This window comes from Mobula birostris, chromosome 16, assembly GCF_030028105.1.
Source record: "Mobula birostris isolate sMobBir1 chromosome 16, sMobBir1.hap1, whole genome shotgun sequence".
Classification (NCBI taxonomy): domain Eukaryota; kingdom Metazoa; phylum Chordata; class Chondrichthyes; order Myliobatiformes; family Myliobatidae; genus Mobula; species Mobula birostris.
The window spans coordinates 9,361,646-9,378,416 of record NC_092385.1 but is presented as its reverse complement, the minus strand read 5'-3'; the positions used below and the strand labels follow the sequence as shown (position 1 = coordinate 9,378,416).

General features: G+C 44.9%; 1 long non-coding RNA gene across 2 annotated transcripts in view; it reads left to right on the top strand.

Annotated features, from left to right (window-relative positions):
• Positions 1-4,648, top strand: part of LOC140210974 (uncharacterized) — a 111,255-nt gene extending 106,607 nt beyond the window's left edge. For both annotated transcript variants that reach the window (XR_011889351.1, XR_011889352.1), the window contains exons 3-4: positions 3,450-3,576; positions 4,487-4,648. This is a non-coding gene — a long non-coding RNA (uncharacterized lncRNA). The remainder of the gene's footprint in view (positions 1-3,449; positions 3,577-4,486) is intronic.
• Positions 4,649-16,771: the final 12,123 nt, after the last annotated feature.

The window sequence follows — 16,771 nt, the reverse complement described above, 5'->3', positions numbered from 1 at the left end:
TTTAGGGAACTCTTAGACAGGCTCATGGATGGCATTTAGGGTAGCAGTGAAGGTCCTCCGTCTCTGTTGGTGTTCGGGGATTCCTTCATCGTGTCGGTAGCTTCCTCTTGGTTTTCACCACTGTCAGTCATGCAAGTCCCGGGTGGAGACTCAGGAATACCGTCACACCCAAAAGTTAGAAGGATCCTTCATTGCTGTTTCCATAACAATTTTGTGTGACCAGTCAGGGTTGTTAGCCCTGAGCTGAACCCCCAACTCTGGAGAACCTGTGGACCTCTCTTAGTCTGGCCTCTACCCATTGACTTGTTTGGCATGGGTGACCCTACAAAGAGGCAAAGCATAAAGCCCTGAGTCCAGCTGACATAGCTCTTGGGGTCATTGAGGCACACAAGCCTCCAAACCACAACAAGGTTGTGGTCCTCGTGGAGGAGATAGGCACATGGATGAACGAGAAATAGAGGGATGTGTAGGTGGGAAGTTTTAGATTGATCTTAGAGTAGGTTATTTTGCTGGGAACGTTCAATGCTCTAAGTTGCATGTTCTACGTTCTATGTTTACCATTTCAGTTCCTCCAGTAAAGTTTAACTCTCTCGGTGCAGCTCTGGAACATCAGTGTAAGCTTTTGAGCTCAAGTCTGCTGAGTAGGAATTGAACGTAACATCACCTATCTCAGAGGCATTTGTGCTGCCCACTAATTCAGACATTGTACTTATATTATTTTCTTTTCCCTTGATTTCTATATCAGCTTGAGAAGAAGGTTACAGAGATGAAGGGTGAGGTCTTTGAAGGATTAAATTTTGAAATGAGACTGTTGAGAGCAGGTCGTGAACACAGGGGTTCTGGGTGACTGAGACTGGACTAAAGTTAGTGAACAAAGAGCAGAGATTCCAAAGTCAAAGTCGAGCTAAGCTTATCATCGAAGTACTTAGATGTCACCAAATACCACCTCGAAATTCATTTTCAGGCAGGTGTTAATAGCAAAACAAAGAAATATAGTGGAATTGACGAAAAGCTATACATAACCAAGGACTGACAAACAACCAATGTGCAAAAGAAGACAAATTGGATGTTACGTGGGTGGAAGGAGGGAGACTGGTTGAAGCAACAAAGAAATATCTGAGCCTCAAAGTGCCAGGGGAATTTCAGTAGAAGAGCGGCAACAAACGTTGTGGTTACTTAACCCTTTCATAGAACATAGAACACTACAGCACAGTACAGACCCATTGGTCTACAATATGGTGCTTTTAACCTACTCTAAAATCAGTCTAATCCTTCCCTCCCCCATAGGTTGTGTCTATCCAGGAGTTTCTTAAATGTCCCTAATGAACCTGCCTCTACCACCACCCCGGCAGAGTATTTCATGCAATCACCACTCTCTGTGTAAAAAAAAGCCTACCATTGATATTCCCCCAATACATTCCTCCAATCACTTTAAGATTATGTCACCTTGCATTTATTTTTAGTAGGCTTGACTACTGTAATGGCGTTTTCACAGGTCTCGGTAAAAAATCCCTCAGACAGCTACGGCTCATCCAGAACGCTGCAAAAGGTAGAACACGCCACTCCAGTTCTCAGATCACTACACTGGCTTCCTGTCAGTGTTAAAGATTGACTTTAAAATATTGCTACTGACTTATAAATCACTGAATGGTCTGGGGACCAAAATACATCTCTGATCTCTTGCTGCACCGTGAACCGTCCCGAGCTCTCGGGACGTCTGGGGCGGGTCTGCTTGCCGTCCCCAGGGTCAACACTGAACATGGTGAAGCGGCTCACACAAAATGCCAGAGGAACTCAGCAGGCCAGGCAGCATCTATGGAAAAAAAAGTACAGTCGACGTTTCGGACCGAAGCCTTTCCTGCCAAAAGACTTTGTGTGTGTTGCTCGGATTTCCAGCATCTGCAGATTTTCTCCCAATGGTGAAGCAGCTTTTAGTTACCATGCTCCACATACCTGGAATAACCTTCCAGAGGATCTGAAGTCTGCCCCAACTTTAAGCCCTTTCAAACCAAGGCTTAAAACTTTTCTTTTCACTGTAGCTTTCAATTAGAATCTTCTGCACTGTAAATTCTATTTATCATATCTATTTTTGTGTGATTTTATTCTCTTATATATTGTCTGAAATTTGATGTTTGATTTTTATATCTTGTTCTATATAAAGCACTTTGAACTGCCTTGCGTTTGAAAAATGCTATACAAATAAACTTGCTTGATTTTTTTTCTACCCTGGGAAAAAATCCCTGGCTATGCACTCGATCTGTGGCTCTTAGCATCTGTTCTCAAAAATCCCATTTCTAATTAATTCCCAGGTTGATAAACACTCAGTGATTACTTTATTAGGTACAGGAGTGGAACTCAGTGTGATCTTCTGCTGCTGTAGCCCACCCGTTTCAGAATTTGGTGTGCTGTGCATTCAGACATGCTTTTTTGCATACCACTATTGGAACACATGGTTATTTCAGTTACTGCTGCGTTCTTGTCAGCTTGAACCGGTTTGGCCATTCTCCTCTGATCTCCCTAATTAACATGGCATTTTTCGTCCTTAGAACTGCTGCTCACTGGATGTCTTCCATTTTTTGCACTGTTCTGTGTAAGCTCCAGGAGATCAGCAGTTCCTGAGATACTCCAGCCACCTCATCTGGCACCAACAATCACTCGAGGATCAAGATCACTTAGATCACATTTCTTCCCTATTCTGCTGTTTGGTCTGGACAATAACTGAACCTCTTGATCACGTCTGCATGTTTTCAAGCATTAAGGCCTCCGTTGGGTCAGGGTCGACCATGGATGTTGCATCTTACTTGTTAGGGCAGCAGAATATGGAGAGCAAGCTGTTGCCTATGTAGCCAGCTCCCCCCTCTCCACGCAGCTGATGAGCCCAAAGGAGCTGCAGAGCCCGATACAGTTTGGCACCAGCAGCAACACAGGAGTTTACAGTTGACATTGAACTCAACATAGACTGCCTTAGGGACACCAGCTCTGGATTTTTCCCTCAAGGTTTACTCCCAACGCCTTCCCCATGAGTGGGTATAGCCACAAGGCTGTGGAAGTTTGAGACCAGAGTTTTCCTTCTCCTAGGTGAGCTGCCAACCAAGCCTGACAAGCCCCATCTTCCTGACATTTCTCATTTTATGGTGCCAGTAACCCCTTGGCCCCTCCTCCTGTCGGTAGAAATGGTTCTGCCGGGCTTAGTAGCTAAGTTACACGTGAAGGCCAGGAGCTGGTCTTGGTTGTCAGAGGTTATCTGAGGCACATGCCATTGGGAGCACTTAATAGGTAGTGGAAGCTTATCCCCAATAACATCCCCACTGTAACAACCTTAAAGAACCACGATTGACTGAATAGATATTTGCACTACAAACAGGTGTGCAGGTTTACCTAATAAAGTAATCACTGAGTGTAAAAGCAAATTTGGCAAAGCAAAACTTCACTTGAACCTTTGTTTCTAGATGACCAGTTCCATGAAGTTGAGACTAAAACAGAAAGTATTTAATTTCGATCTGCTCATTTCCACGCGAGGAGTCTAGTTACTGGAAATGCGTGACTGGGATACCAAGGAATGAAATTACAGATGAGGTAAAGATTAACCCAGTACCTTGTTTAATCAAAGATATAATGCTCACCATCTGAGCTTTATAACAATTCCTGCTCTTCTTGGCTCACGAAGGATCTGTGGAGATGGCCCTGGTTTTTGTTCCCAGTAACCTCAGCCGATGTAGGGAGGTGCTGGATCCTGGTGTTTTTGCAATCCAAAGGTTCTTCAGAAGTCAAGAACGAGGTATAAAACTTGTTGCATTCAGACATTTTGATAAATGTTATAAGAATGAAGAATGAAAATGATAAAGATTTGTTTTTTAGTCACATTGAGATATTGAAGCATATAGTGAAATGTCATAGAGTCATAGAAATGTATAACATAGAAACAGGCCCATCTAGTCCGTGCCAAACCATCTAAACTGTGTTGTTCGTGTTCAATTTCCTGCCACTATCTGAAGGGAGTTTGTACGTTCTCCCCATGATTGCTCGGGTTTCCTCCGGATGCTCCTGTTTCCTCCCACAGTCCAAAGACGTACCGGTTAATTGGTCATTTCAGATTGTCCTGTGACTAGACTACAATTCAGTCGGGGTTCACTGGGCGGCGCGGCTCGAAGGGCTGGAGAGGCCCATTCCACGCGGTAACAGATAAGTAAATGGTCAAGTCAGCGAGGAATGTGCTGGTCGGCCCGTAAGTGTCGCCACACTTCCGTGCCAACATAGCGTGCCCACAACTCACTAACCCTAACCCTGTCAGAGTTTACAGGGAGAAGGCAGGAGAGTGGGGTTGAGAGGGATAATAAATCAGCCATGATGGAATGGCGGAGCAGACTCGATTGACTGAACGGTGGAACAGCCTCCGCTGACCGAATGGCCTCATTCAGCTCTGATGTGTTATGGTCTTATTTCTTTTTATGCTCCTGACCGGATTTGACACCGTTTTATATTGCAGATTATTAATCTTACTGGTTATGGAAGTGGACTGGCTCCCAGATGCATCTGACATACTGTTAACTGTCTCACCCTTCCAGCTGAAGAAGTGATTCAACTAAAATGTCAGGCCTCTCTCCCTGCAGCCCATGACCATATATCTGTCAGCAACATTATTTTTAAAACTTAATTGTATCACAAAAATTATAAAATTAATTTCAAAGGTGACAGTCTCATTTCAGTTTTTCAAAAAATTGTACATTAAAAAATGTTTCAGAACATTTAGAACAAAAATATTAGCTTTATTCGTCACCTGTATAGCGAAACTTCAAAACTCACAGTGAAATGCGTTGTTTGTGTCAATGACCAACACAGTCCAAATGCATGCTGGGAGCAGCCTGCAAGTGTCGCCATGCTTCCGGCACCAACATAACATCTCCATAACTTGCTAATCTTAATGTGTATGTCTTTGGAATGTGGGAGGAAACCAGAGCACCCAGAGGAAAGCCACGTGGTGACAAGGAGAATGTAGAGAAATCCTTCCAGACAGGGGTGGGATTGAACCCAGATTGCTGGCATTGTAATAGCATTAGGCCAGCCACTAAGCTATGTGCATTCTCATACCAAGATTCATATCTCCATCTTCCCTTTCTCCTGTTGTCTGCTCTCCTCTCTTAGCAGATTCTTTCTTGTCCAACCCTCGACCTTCCCACTTACCTGTCTTCACCTATCACCTTCCAGCTAGCCCCCTTCCCCTCCCCCTGCCTTTTTATTCTGGCATCTTCCCCCTTAATTCTCAGTCCTGTAGAAGGGTCTTGGCTCAAAACGTCAACTGTTTACTCTTTTCCATAGATGCTGCCGGACCTGCTGAGTTCCTCCAGCTTTCGGTGTGTGTTGCTCTGGATTTCCAGCATCTGCAGACTCTCTTGTGTTTGTTAGAGAAAACTAAATTCCAGTGATGACAATCAATTAGATAGATCCATGAGGCCTGACACCTGCCATAGAAAAATATAGAAGCAGCTATACTGGAAAACCAATTCAATGATATTAGATAACTGATTATTTAAAAATATAAGGAAGCAAGGGAAAGTTACACTACAAGAACTATATAAGAAAAATAACAATTTCACACCCCAATCCAACAGAAGGTTATTCTCAAACCATCATCGGTAAATGAAGCTTGCTGTTCAGCTGAGAGCTCATTGATCATAGGGTTTAGAACATGGAGCAGTACAGCACAGGAATAGGCCCTTTGACCCTGTGCCAACCATAACGCCAAAAGAAGATTTCATTTGCCCTCACATGATCTACATCCCTACATTCTCTTCATATTTGTGTAACTATCTAAATGTCTCTCAAACACCACCATTGTATCTGCTTCCACCACCAGCCCCGACACTGCATCCACCGCTCCCTGTGTAAAAACTTTGTCCCTCACGTTTCCTTTCAACTTTCCCCTCTCACCTCAAGGGCATGCCTTCAAGTATTTGACATTTCCACCTCGTGAAAGTGACTTTGCCTCTTTACCCTATCTGCACTTCTCAGTTTTGTATTGAAAACAGTCAGTCTTGTCCAACCTTGCCTTTGGTTCAATCTCCGTAATCTAGGGATTACAGTATCCTGGTGAGGAACATGAGAAACTCTGCAGATGCTGGAAATCCAGAGCAACACAAACAGAATGGTGAGTCAGGCAGCATCTATGGAGAGGAATGAACAGTTGACGTTTCAGGCCGAGACCTTCCTTCTGGACTGGGGGGGTGGGGGGGTGCAGAATGCCAGAACGAAAAGGTGGAGGGGAGGGGAGGGGTGTAGGAGGATAGCTGGAAGGTGATAGGTGAAGCCAGATGGGTGGAAAAATTGAAGGGTTGGAGAGGAAGGAATCTGATAGGAGAGGAGAGTGGAGCATAGGAGAAAGGGAAGGACGAAGGGGCCAGGGGGAGGTGATAGGCAGGTGTGAAGAGGTAAGAGGCCTGAGTGGGGAATGGAAGAGAGGAAGGGGAGGGAAAAGTAGAGTATCACACACAAAGTATTGGAGGAACTCAGCAGGTCAAGCAGCATCTATGGAAAAGAGTAAACAGGACTAATGAAGGGTCTCGGCCTGAAATGTCGAGTGTTTGTTCTTTTCCATAGGTGCTGCCTGACCTGCTGAGTACCGTGATGAAGTTCCACTACACCAAGTCCAAAGCTTCCACACCCTTCCTGTAAATGGGAACAGAACGGAGCACAACACTCCAAACGAGACCTAACCAATGTCTACAGCGTGACTTCCTGACTTTTATTCTCAGTGTCCCAACTGATGAAGACAAGAATGCTATGTACCTTCCTTACCACCCTATCTGCTGGTGTTGGGAGCTATGAACTTGGACCCCAGGATCCCACTGTACATCAATGCTTTTAAAGAATATCAGCTCTCTATTCCTCTTTATAGATGCTGCCTGATCTACTGAGTTCCTCCAGCATTTTGTGTGAGCTGCCATTTACTGGGGTATATTCTGCTTATGTTTGACCTCCTGAGTCGCAACATTTGGGGTGCCAGGTAGCGTCACAGTTAGCACAATACTATTACAGCTCAGGGTGTCGGAGTCTGGCGTTCGGTTCCGGAACCGTCTGTAAAGAGTTTGTACGTTCTCCTCGTGACCACATGGATTTCCTCTGGGAGCTTCGGCTTCCCCTCACAGTCCGAAGGATTGTCCTGTGATTAGGCTCGTGTTAAATAGGTAGGTTTCTGGGTGGAGCAGCTCGTTGGGCTGGAAGAGTGTGTTCCACGCTGTATCTCTAAATAAATAAACATTTCACACTTACTCTATCACACTTATTGCAGATTTTCTCATGTTTACACTTTTTTTTAATTACTCTGTCTAGCCGTGTCCATATCTCAAACTGATCTATATCCTTTAATAGACTACTGTGCTAACCACAACCGCACAATGTTTTCTGTCGTTTGCAAAATCACTAATCAGCCCATCCACATTTTTGTCCAAGTCATAGAGATTCTAGTACTAACCCCTACAGAATACCACATCCTTAAGGGAGCTTTGAAAGGGAAGTGCAAGGCAGATCAAAGGAACACATTACTATGTGCAATTTCCTTAACTTGGAATGCATTGGTACTTGCACGCACTTAGATGAAGCTGTAATTATGAAACTACACTAGGGACCCAAAAGATATGAGTTCATTTTCTGTTATAGTAGCTTGTAAAGATGAATTCAACAAATTTGGTGATAGAGAGGCTATAACCATGTGCACTCACAACAAGGTTTTTATAACAACTCAATGTTGCTTACCTGCACAAACAAGCAAGTTATTCTAAAACCTCATCATCTGCTCTCTGATGATAGTCATAGAACACTACAGCACGGAAAGAGGCCCTTCAGCCCATCTAGGCTAGTTATTCTTCTAGTTGCATCAATTTACACCTGGGCCATAACCCTCCATACCCGTTTAAGTACTTATTGAAACTTCTCTTAAATGTTGAAATCAAACCCATGTCCACCACTTCCGCTGGAAGCTTGTTCTGCCCTCTTAGTGAAGAAGTTCCCCGTAAGGTTCCACTTAAATATTTCACCTTTCACTCTTAACCTATGACCTTTAATTCTAGCCTCACCCAGGCTCAGTGAAAAAGCCTGCTTGCATTAATCCTATCTATATACTCCATCATTTTTGTACACGTCTATCAAATCTCCCCTCCTTCTCCTGCACACCGGGGTATAAAGTCCTAAGCAACACATACAAAATACTGGAAGAGCTCAGCCGGTCAAGCAGCATCTATGGAAATGAATGGATAGTTGACGTTTCGGGCCGAGACCCTTCTTCAGGACTGAGAAGGAAAGGGGAAGGTGCCAGAATAAAACGGTGGCTGGGAGGGAGTGGAAGGAGACTAGTTGGAAGGTGATCGGTGAAGCTAGGTGGCTGGAGAAGACCTTTCCTCCATAACTCATCTCCTCAAGCACCGACAACAACCTTGCTTACGTTAAAAGATGAGCTATATTTAAACAGCAATGAATGCAGGGCTGGAATAGTGTGACAAACGAGAAGACAAATGATTTATTTAACATCTTAGCACCATATAAAACATACCAGGAGCTTTGCCTTTGTAAGTTGACACCGAACCACTTAAAGGAACATTGTAGAGTCACTGAGCAAGAGGTGGTTTGAGAATTATCTTACACATGGAAAGAGCAGAGGGGTGTGGGAGAGAAAAGCTCAATATGCAGCCACCAAAGTTGGGGCGACAATGGTGTCAGTCCATGGCCTCCTCTTGTGCCAAGGTGAGGCCACCCTTAGGGTTCAGGAGCAACATCTTATATTCCATCTGGGTATCCTCCAAACTGATAGCATGAATGTTAATTTTTCCTTCTGGAAAACAAAATCCACCCCCGCCCACCTCTACTCCCCACTCTGACCTTTTACTTCTTCTCACCTGTCTATTACGTCCCCCTGGGTCCCCTCCTCCTTCCCTTTCTGCTACGGTCCACTCTCCTCTCCAATCAGATTCCTTCTTCTGCAGCCTTTGACCTTTCCCACCCACCTGGCATCACCCATCACCTTCCAGCTAGCCTTTTTCCCCCCCCCCCTTCCTTCTCAGTCCTGAAGAGAAGTCTTGACCCAAAACATCAACCGTTTACTCCTTTCCATCGATGCTGCCTGACCTGCTGAGTTCCTCCAGCGTACTGTGTGCATTGCTTTGTAATGGTATTTGCCATTACCACCTCCTCTGGGGCGTTACAGTAGTGTAGCATTTAGCAAAATACTTTACAGTGCCAAAGATCAGCAATCAGGGTCCAATTCCCCCTGCTGTCTGTAAGGAGTTTTTGCATATTCACCCTGTGACGGCGTGGGTTTCCTCTGGGTGCTCCAGTTTCCTCGTACGGGTTAGGGTTAGTGAGTTATGGGCGTGCTATGTCGGGCGCCGGAGCGTGGTGAAACTTGCACAAGCTTCTCCGATTTGATTTCACGCAAACATCGCATTTTACTGTATATTTTGATGTTTTGCTGTACATGTGACAAATAAAGCTAATCTTTGATCCTTAAACTGGTTTCATGTGCTTGCTCTCCAGGCTTTTTTATATATAAATAGTAAATCTTTCCACCCCTCGAGCCTGTATCTCTGTTTTCACCACACCTAATTCTGTTTTCGCCACACCTAACACTACATAACTCAAATTTCTGCAAATTTCTGGCACGCAGTGATGTGGGCTGATATTTTATAAATTCCCCATTTCCCATATGATTAACTTGCCCGCCATTTTTCATTTAAATCTTTTTAAGTTATTTATTTCATTTATTGAAACAAGGTGTGGAACCGACCTTCAGGCCCTTTGAGCCGATTCGCCCAGCAATCCCACGACTTAATCCTCGTCTCGTAACAGGACAACTTACAATGAAACTGGAGCATCTGGAGGAAACTCGCTCGTTCACGGGGAGAATGAAGGTGGGGATTGAACCTGAGTCGCGGCTACTGTAAAACGTTGGGCTAGCCACTCTGCTGCTGTGCAGCCCTCTTACCTTAATCCTATGCCCTCTAATTTTGAACTGTTCTATTCTGGGAAAAGCCTGGGTTCGAATCCGGCCGGCTCCTTGCATGCTTTCCATCCGTGCTGGGTTGAGTATTGAGCTAGCAACTCGGCATTGTAAAACAGACAACTGCTAAAGAAATGGCAAGGTTTTCGCCCAATGTGCCAGTGAGGCGCGGGAGGATATTATTATTTCTATACTCTGGGAAAAGGCTGAATATTTACCCCATTCATGCTTCTCATATACCATTTATATGCCTCTACAAAATCAACTCTTAGCCTCCTTTACTCCAGAAAAACAGTCCCAGCCTATCGAAGCCTCTCCTTATAACTCAAGCCCTTGGTTTCAAGCAACATCCTGTGAATCTTGTTTGCACACTCTCGGGCTTGGGGGGGAACCGCTTCATCGAGCACCTCCATTCCATCCGCCAAAAGCGGAACTTCCTGGTGGCCAAACATTTTAATTCCAGTTCCCATTCCCGTTCTGCCATGTCAGTCCATGGCCTGCTCTTGTACTAAGAAGAGGCCACCCTCAGGGTGGAGGGACAACACCTTATGTGCCGTCTGGGTCCCCTCCAACCTGATGGCATGAATATCGATTTCCCCTTCCGGTAAAAAAAAATCCCCCCTCCTCCTCCTCTCCTCTATTCCCCACTCTGGCCTTTAACCTCAAATAATAATGAGGCAGCCTGCAGAGAAGAAGTCATCACCCTGACACAGTGGTGTCAAGAAAACAACCTCTCCCTCAATGTCGCAAAAACAAAGGAGCTGGTTGTGGACTTCAGGAGGAATGGAGACAGGCCAAGCCCCTATTGACATCAATGGATCTGGGGTTGAGAGAGTGAACAGCTTTACGTTCCTCAGCATAAACATCACTGAGGATCTCACGTGGTCTGTAGATATCAGCTGTGTGGTGAAAAAGGCACAACAGCGCCTCCTTCACCTCAGAAAGTTGAAGAAGTTTGGTATGGGCCCCCAAATCCAAAGGACTTTCTACAGGGGAACAATTGAGAGCATCCTGACTGGCTGCATCACTGCCTGGTATGGGAACTGTACCTCCCTTAATCGCAGGACTCTGCAGAGAGTGGTGCGGACAGCCCAGCGCATCTGTAGATGTGAATTTTCCACTATTCAGGACATTTACAAAGACAGGTGCGTAAAAAGGGCCCGAAGGACCATTGGGGACCCGAGTCACCCCAACCACAAACTGTTCCAGCTGCTACCATCCGGGAAACGGTACCGCAGCATAAACGCCAGGACCAACAGGCTCTGGGACGGCTTCTTCCACCAGGCCATCAGACTAGTTAATTCACGCTGACACAATTGTATTTCTGTGTTATATTGACTGCCCTGTTATACATACTATTTAATATGAATTACTACAAATTGCACACTGCACATTTAGACGGAGATGTAATGTAAAGATTTTTACTCCTCGTGTATATGAAGGATGTAAGTAATAAAGTCAATTCAATTCAATTCTCAACTGTCTATCACCTTCCCCTGGGTGGGTCCCCTCCTCCTCTTTCTTGTATGGCCCTTTATCTTTCCCCCCTACCTGACTTTACCTGTCATCTTCCAGCTATCCTCCTTCCTCCCACCCCCTCATCTTTTTATTCTGGCACCTTCCCCCTTCCTTTTCAGTCCCGAGGAAAGGCTGCAGCCCAAGACATCGACTCTTTATTCTTTTCTATGGATACTGCCTGACCTGCTGATCTCCTCCAGTATTCTCTGTGTGTTGCTTTGGATTTCCAGCATCCGCAAACTCTCCTGTTTTTTTAATTATATCCTTCCACATCACAGTGAAAAGAACTGCACACACTGCTTAAAGAGAAGCCTAACCAGTGATTTGGACAACATAGTCCAAATGCAGTTTAACCAATGAACTAATTAGGTTGTAAAGAAAGATTTCTACATCGGGCACGGGGAATAGAGTCATAGGATCATTCTATATCTAGTATCAGGAATATTGCCATGGCAGCGTAATGGTTAGCGCAATGCTGTTACAGCTTGGGGCGTCGGAATTTGGAGCTCAATTCTGGTGCTGACTGTAAGGGGTTTGTACATCCTCCCTGTGATCAGATGGGTTTCCTCTTGGTGCTCTGATTACCACAATCCTAAAATGTACTGGTTAGTAGGTTACTTGGTAAGTTGTCCTGTGGTTAGGCTAGTGTTAAATAGGTGGATTGCTGGGTGGCATGGCCCATGCTACCAGAAGGCTCTATTCTATGATGTATCTCCAGTCAAGTCAAGTCAAGGCACTTTCTATTGTCATTTCAACCATAACTGCTGGTACAGTACACAGTAAAAATGAGACAACGTTTTTCAGGACCATGGTGCTACATGAAACAATACAAAAACTACACTGAACTACATAAAACAACAAAAAAACTACACTAGACTACAGACCTACCCAGGACTGCATGAAGTACACAGAACAGTGCAGGCATTACAATAAATAATCAACAAGACAATAGGCACAGTAGGTTGGTGGTCCGATGGCTTGGGGGAAAAACTGTTACATAAATAAACAGCTGAACGGTGGCGTCTGGGATCGCGTCCGTTTCTGTACTTCCGCCGAGTATTTCACTGGAGTCGGATGTAGTCCAATTTAATGTCCATTGGAGAGCAGAATGGATGGGAGAGCCGGCCAGCCAGGGCTTGCTTTTTTCCTGGCACGGACTCCCGCCTGTTCGCCTCGCTTCCGCTTCCTCGCACACCGCTTACGGCATTCCCACCCCTGGCCACCATCAGGCGACTCGGAGGACTGCAGGCCTGAATCTCTCAGCAAGCCGAGGTCACGCAATTTAACCAGCAGATCTTCATGAAGGTTTGTTTTTGGGCGATCTCTGCATTGGAGCAGTATCTGGTGATGGTAGATAGTTGCTCTGTTAAAAGTACCGGAAGAGGATGCCGCCAGCGAACAACACGACCAAGGACGACATCCACCAGACAGTTCACGAAACTACTTCTTCCACTTCTTCTACGACTTCTTCTTCTTTCAAATGTGCTTCTGCTACAGTTAGAGCCTGTGATCTACATTTTTGTGGAATTGTTCTTCAGGCCAATTGAGCGATTTGGTGCTTGGCTGTCTCCAAGTTTGTTCCGTGAGGCATCAAGCATAGCGTGTGGCCTCGAGGCCGAGAAGCCTGAAGATGGGGCATGAGCGCCCAATTGCCTGTATTTCTTGCCTACCTCGCCGAGGAAGATTGAAATTATCAAGCCGAATGCAGAGGGCGAGTGACTGTTCACGGCCATCTACCAGCTTCTCGCTCACTGCTACTGGGGAAAGATGTCTGCGTGTGAGGGTCTTTCCCTCCCTCTCACGCGCTGCTCTCAAAGGAAGGTCCCTGCGTTCCAATGGCCTCTCCCTCCTTGGATGCTGTCTCACGCAAGGTTTAATCAACACAGTTTGTGGACTGGACTCCAGTTCACATAATGATGTGTTTCTAATTTCTGGTCGCTTCTTTTTTTTGTTGCTATTTTAGGCGATTTGAATCAGGGCAGCTTGCAGATAACGAGCACTGAGCTGAACTGAATATGCCTGGACTGTTTCGATTTCGTTCTTTATATTCTGTGGTTTATGCTTGTTTTTTTTTTGCTGCTTGTGTGATTTGTTTTTTTTTGTGTGTTGATTTTTTTTTAATGGGTTCCATGGTTGTCTTTGTTTTGTGGCAGTCTGTGGGGAAACAAATCTCAGGATTGTATACTGCATAAGTACTTGGATAGTAAATGTTCTTTAAATCTTTGAAATAAAATGAAATAGTTACAGAGTAACACACCACAAAAACTAATCCTTCAGACCATCAAAATGGCAGTATTATGTTATAATAAGAAATATATTTTTGAAAAGTTATGCAAAAAGAGTGCAAAAAGTGAGGTAGTGTTCATGGATTCATGGACTGTTCAGAAATCTGAAGGTGGAGGGGAAGAAACTGTTCCTAAAGTTTCAAGTGTGGATCTTTACTGTACCTCCTCCCTGGTGGTAGAGGACAGGTCCTGAATGGCGAGGTTCCTTATGATGGATACTGCCTTCTTGAGGCATCACCTTTTGAAGATACCCTCTGTGTTGGGGAGGTTTGTGTATGTGACGCAGCCAGCTGAGTCTGCAATCCTCTGCAGCCTCTTGTGATCCTGTGCATTGCAGCCCCCATATCAGGTGGTGATACAACCAGTCAGAATGCTCTCCACCATACATCTGTCGCAATTTGCTTGGGTCTTTGGTGCACACCAAAAGGAACTGGTGGCGGGGCGTGGGGGGGGGAAGGAATTTACCTGAAATTGAAGAATCCAACATTTATGCTACACACAAAAAAAAGTTGCTGGTGAACTCAGCAGGCCAGGCAGCATCTCTAGGAAGAGGTACAGTCGACGTTTCCGGCCGAGATCCTTCGTCAGGACTAACTGAAAGAAGAGCTAGTAAGAGATTTGAAAGTGGGAGGGGGAGGGGGAGATCCAAAATGATAGGAGAAGACAGGAGGGAGAGGGATGGAGCCAAGAGCTGGACAGGTGATTGGCAAAAGGGACATGAGAGGATCATGGGACAGGAGGCCCAGGGAGAAAGAAAAGGGGGAGGGGGGAACCCAGAGGATGGGCAAGGGGTATAGTGAGAGGGACAGAGGGAGAAAAAGGAGAGAGAGAAAAAGAATGTGTGTATATAAATAAATAAGGGATGGGGTACGAGGGGGAGGTGGGGCATTAGCAGAAGTTAGAGAGGTCAATGTTCATGCCATCAGGTTGGAGGCTACCCAGACGGAATATAAGGTGTTCTTCCTCCAACCTGAGTGTGGCTTCATCTTTACAGTAGAGGAGGCCGTGGATAGACATGTCAGAATGGGAATGGGATGTGGAATTAAAATGTGTGGCCACTGGGAGATCCTGCTTTCTCTGGCGGACAGAGCGTTTACACTGTTGGGTTGTAGACTACTCAGGTAGAATATGACGTTCCTCATCACCCTGGCTGTGGAGGAGGCTAAGAACAGACAAGTTGCTTGTTCATTCTCTCCGATATTTGATTCCTCTGTAGACCAGCGGTATAAATCTCACAGGACAGCCCCCATTTCTTCATAGTGACTTGGAGGTGCACTCAGTTTGTGGACATGCTAAACTTACCTAAAAGTTCAAAAGTGCGAAGTTCAAAGTAAATTTTATTATGAATGAACATATACATCACCATGTACAACTCTGAGATTTGTTTTCTTCTGGGCATACTTAATAAATCTATAGAATAATAATCATAACAGAATTAATGAAAGATCGCCCATCTAGGGCATTCAGCTGGAGTGCTTAAGACAACAAACTGTGCAAACGCAAAAAGAAATAATTAATTAATTAATTAATAAACAAACAAACAAACAAATAAATAAATAAATAAAAAGAATATATATATATAAAACATGAGATGAACAGTCCTTGAAAGTGAGTCCATTGGTTGTGGGAACAGTTCAACGGATGGGTCAAGTGAAGTTGAGTGAAGTTATCCTCTCTGGTTCAAGGGTCTGATGGTGGAGGGATAATGACTGTTCATGGACCTGGCGGTGTGAGTCCTGAAGCTCCTGTATCTTCTTCCTGATAGCAGCAGTGTGAAGAGAGCATGTCCTGGGGTGGCGGGGGTCCCTGATAATGGATGCTGCTTTCTTGCAATGGCATTTCATGCAGAGTAACAGCTCAGAAGCAAGAAACTTAACGTTGAACCTTGGGCTGCAGCTTTCTACGGGAAGCCTTTGCAGTGGAAGCAGGGACACATACCTTAACATATTATTAAAAACAATTCAAACACATGGCAGATCAATTTGAAAGGAGAAGTCATGTCAGTTGATATGTTATTATGTCACGTGAAAATTCCATGACATTCTTGGGTAAGCTAGCATTGCTTTATTTCGGGCTCAGGACACACGAGGAGTGGGATGGGCTGCAAATCTTTTTCTAGCATATGGATCTGTGTTTAATTTTACAAGCAACAGGTTTTATAGTGTGAATGACAATCTTAATAAGAAGCATTGATAGATTTGGTACTACTTCAAGTTTGCTTATTGTCATTCATCAATACACGAGTGTAAAGGAGAACAAAATGATTGTTACTCTGGATCTCATTCAGTATAAAAAACACAATAAACAGAACAAAACACAATAAATATAAATACATACGATAAGCTTATAGACTGATTGCATGTACATAAAGCGATGCTGGGTACAAGAGTACCTGTACATACGGCGGATCCGACAGGTAGCGGAGTCATTAGCACAACATTTTACACTACGTTCTCCCCGTGACCGTGTGGGTTTCCTCCGGGTGCTTGTGTTTCCTCCTACAGTCCAAAGACGTACTGGCTGGTAGGTTAATTGTTGTTCCTTTCCGTGCCTTGTGGTGCAACGGGTGGCAATGCCTTGCTGCTTCTTTAGCGTTTTGTCTGCTCGATGCTCAACCCAGCGCAGGTGGAAAGTGTGCAAGGAGCCGGCCGGATTTGAACCCGGGACCACTCGCCTCGAAGCCTGGCATGGATGCCAGTACACCACTGGCTGGCTATGGTAAATTAATTGGTCATCGTAACTAGTCTAGGATTAAAAATCAGGGGATGGCTGGACGGTGCGGCTTGAACGCCTAGAAGGGCCTATTCCACACTGTATCCCAATAGCAAATAGCAGTGATTGTGAGCTTGGTGGGGTACATTAATGGGTGGAGGTTTTGATCAGCCTGACCACGTGGGGGAAGTAACTGTTTTCAGTCTGGTGGTCCTGGCGTGGATGCTGCACAGCCTCCTCCCTGATGGGAGTGCAACAAACTGTCCATGAG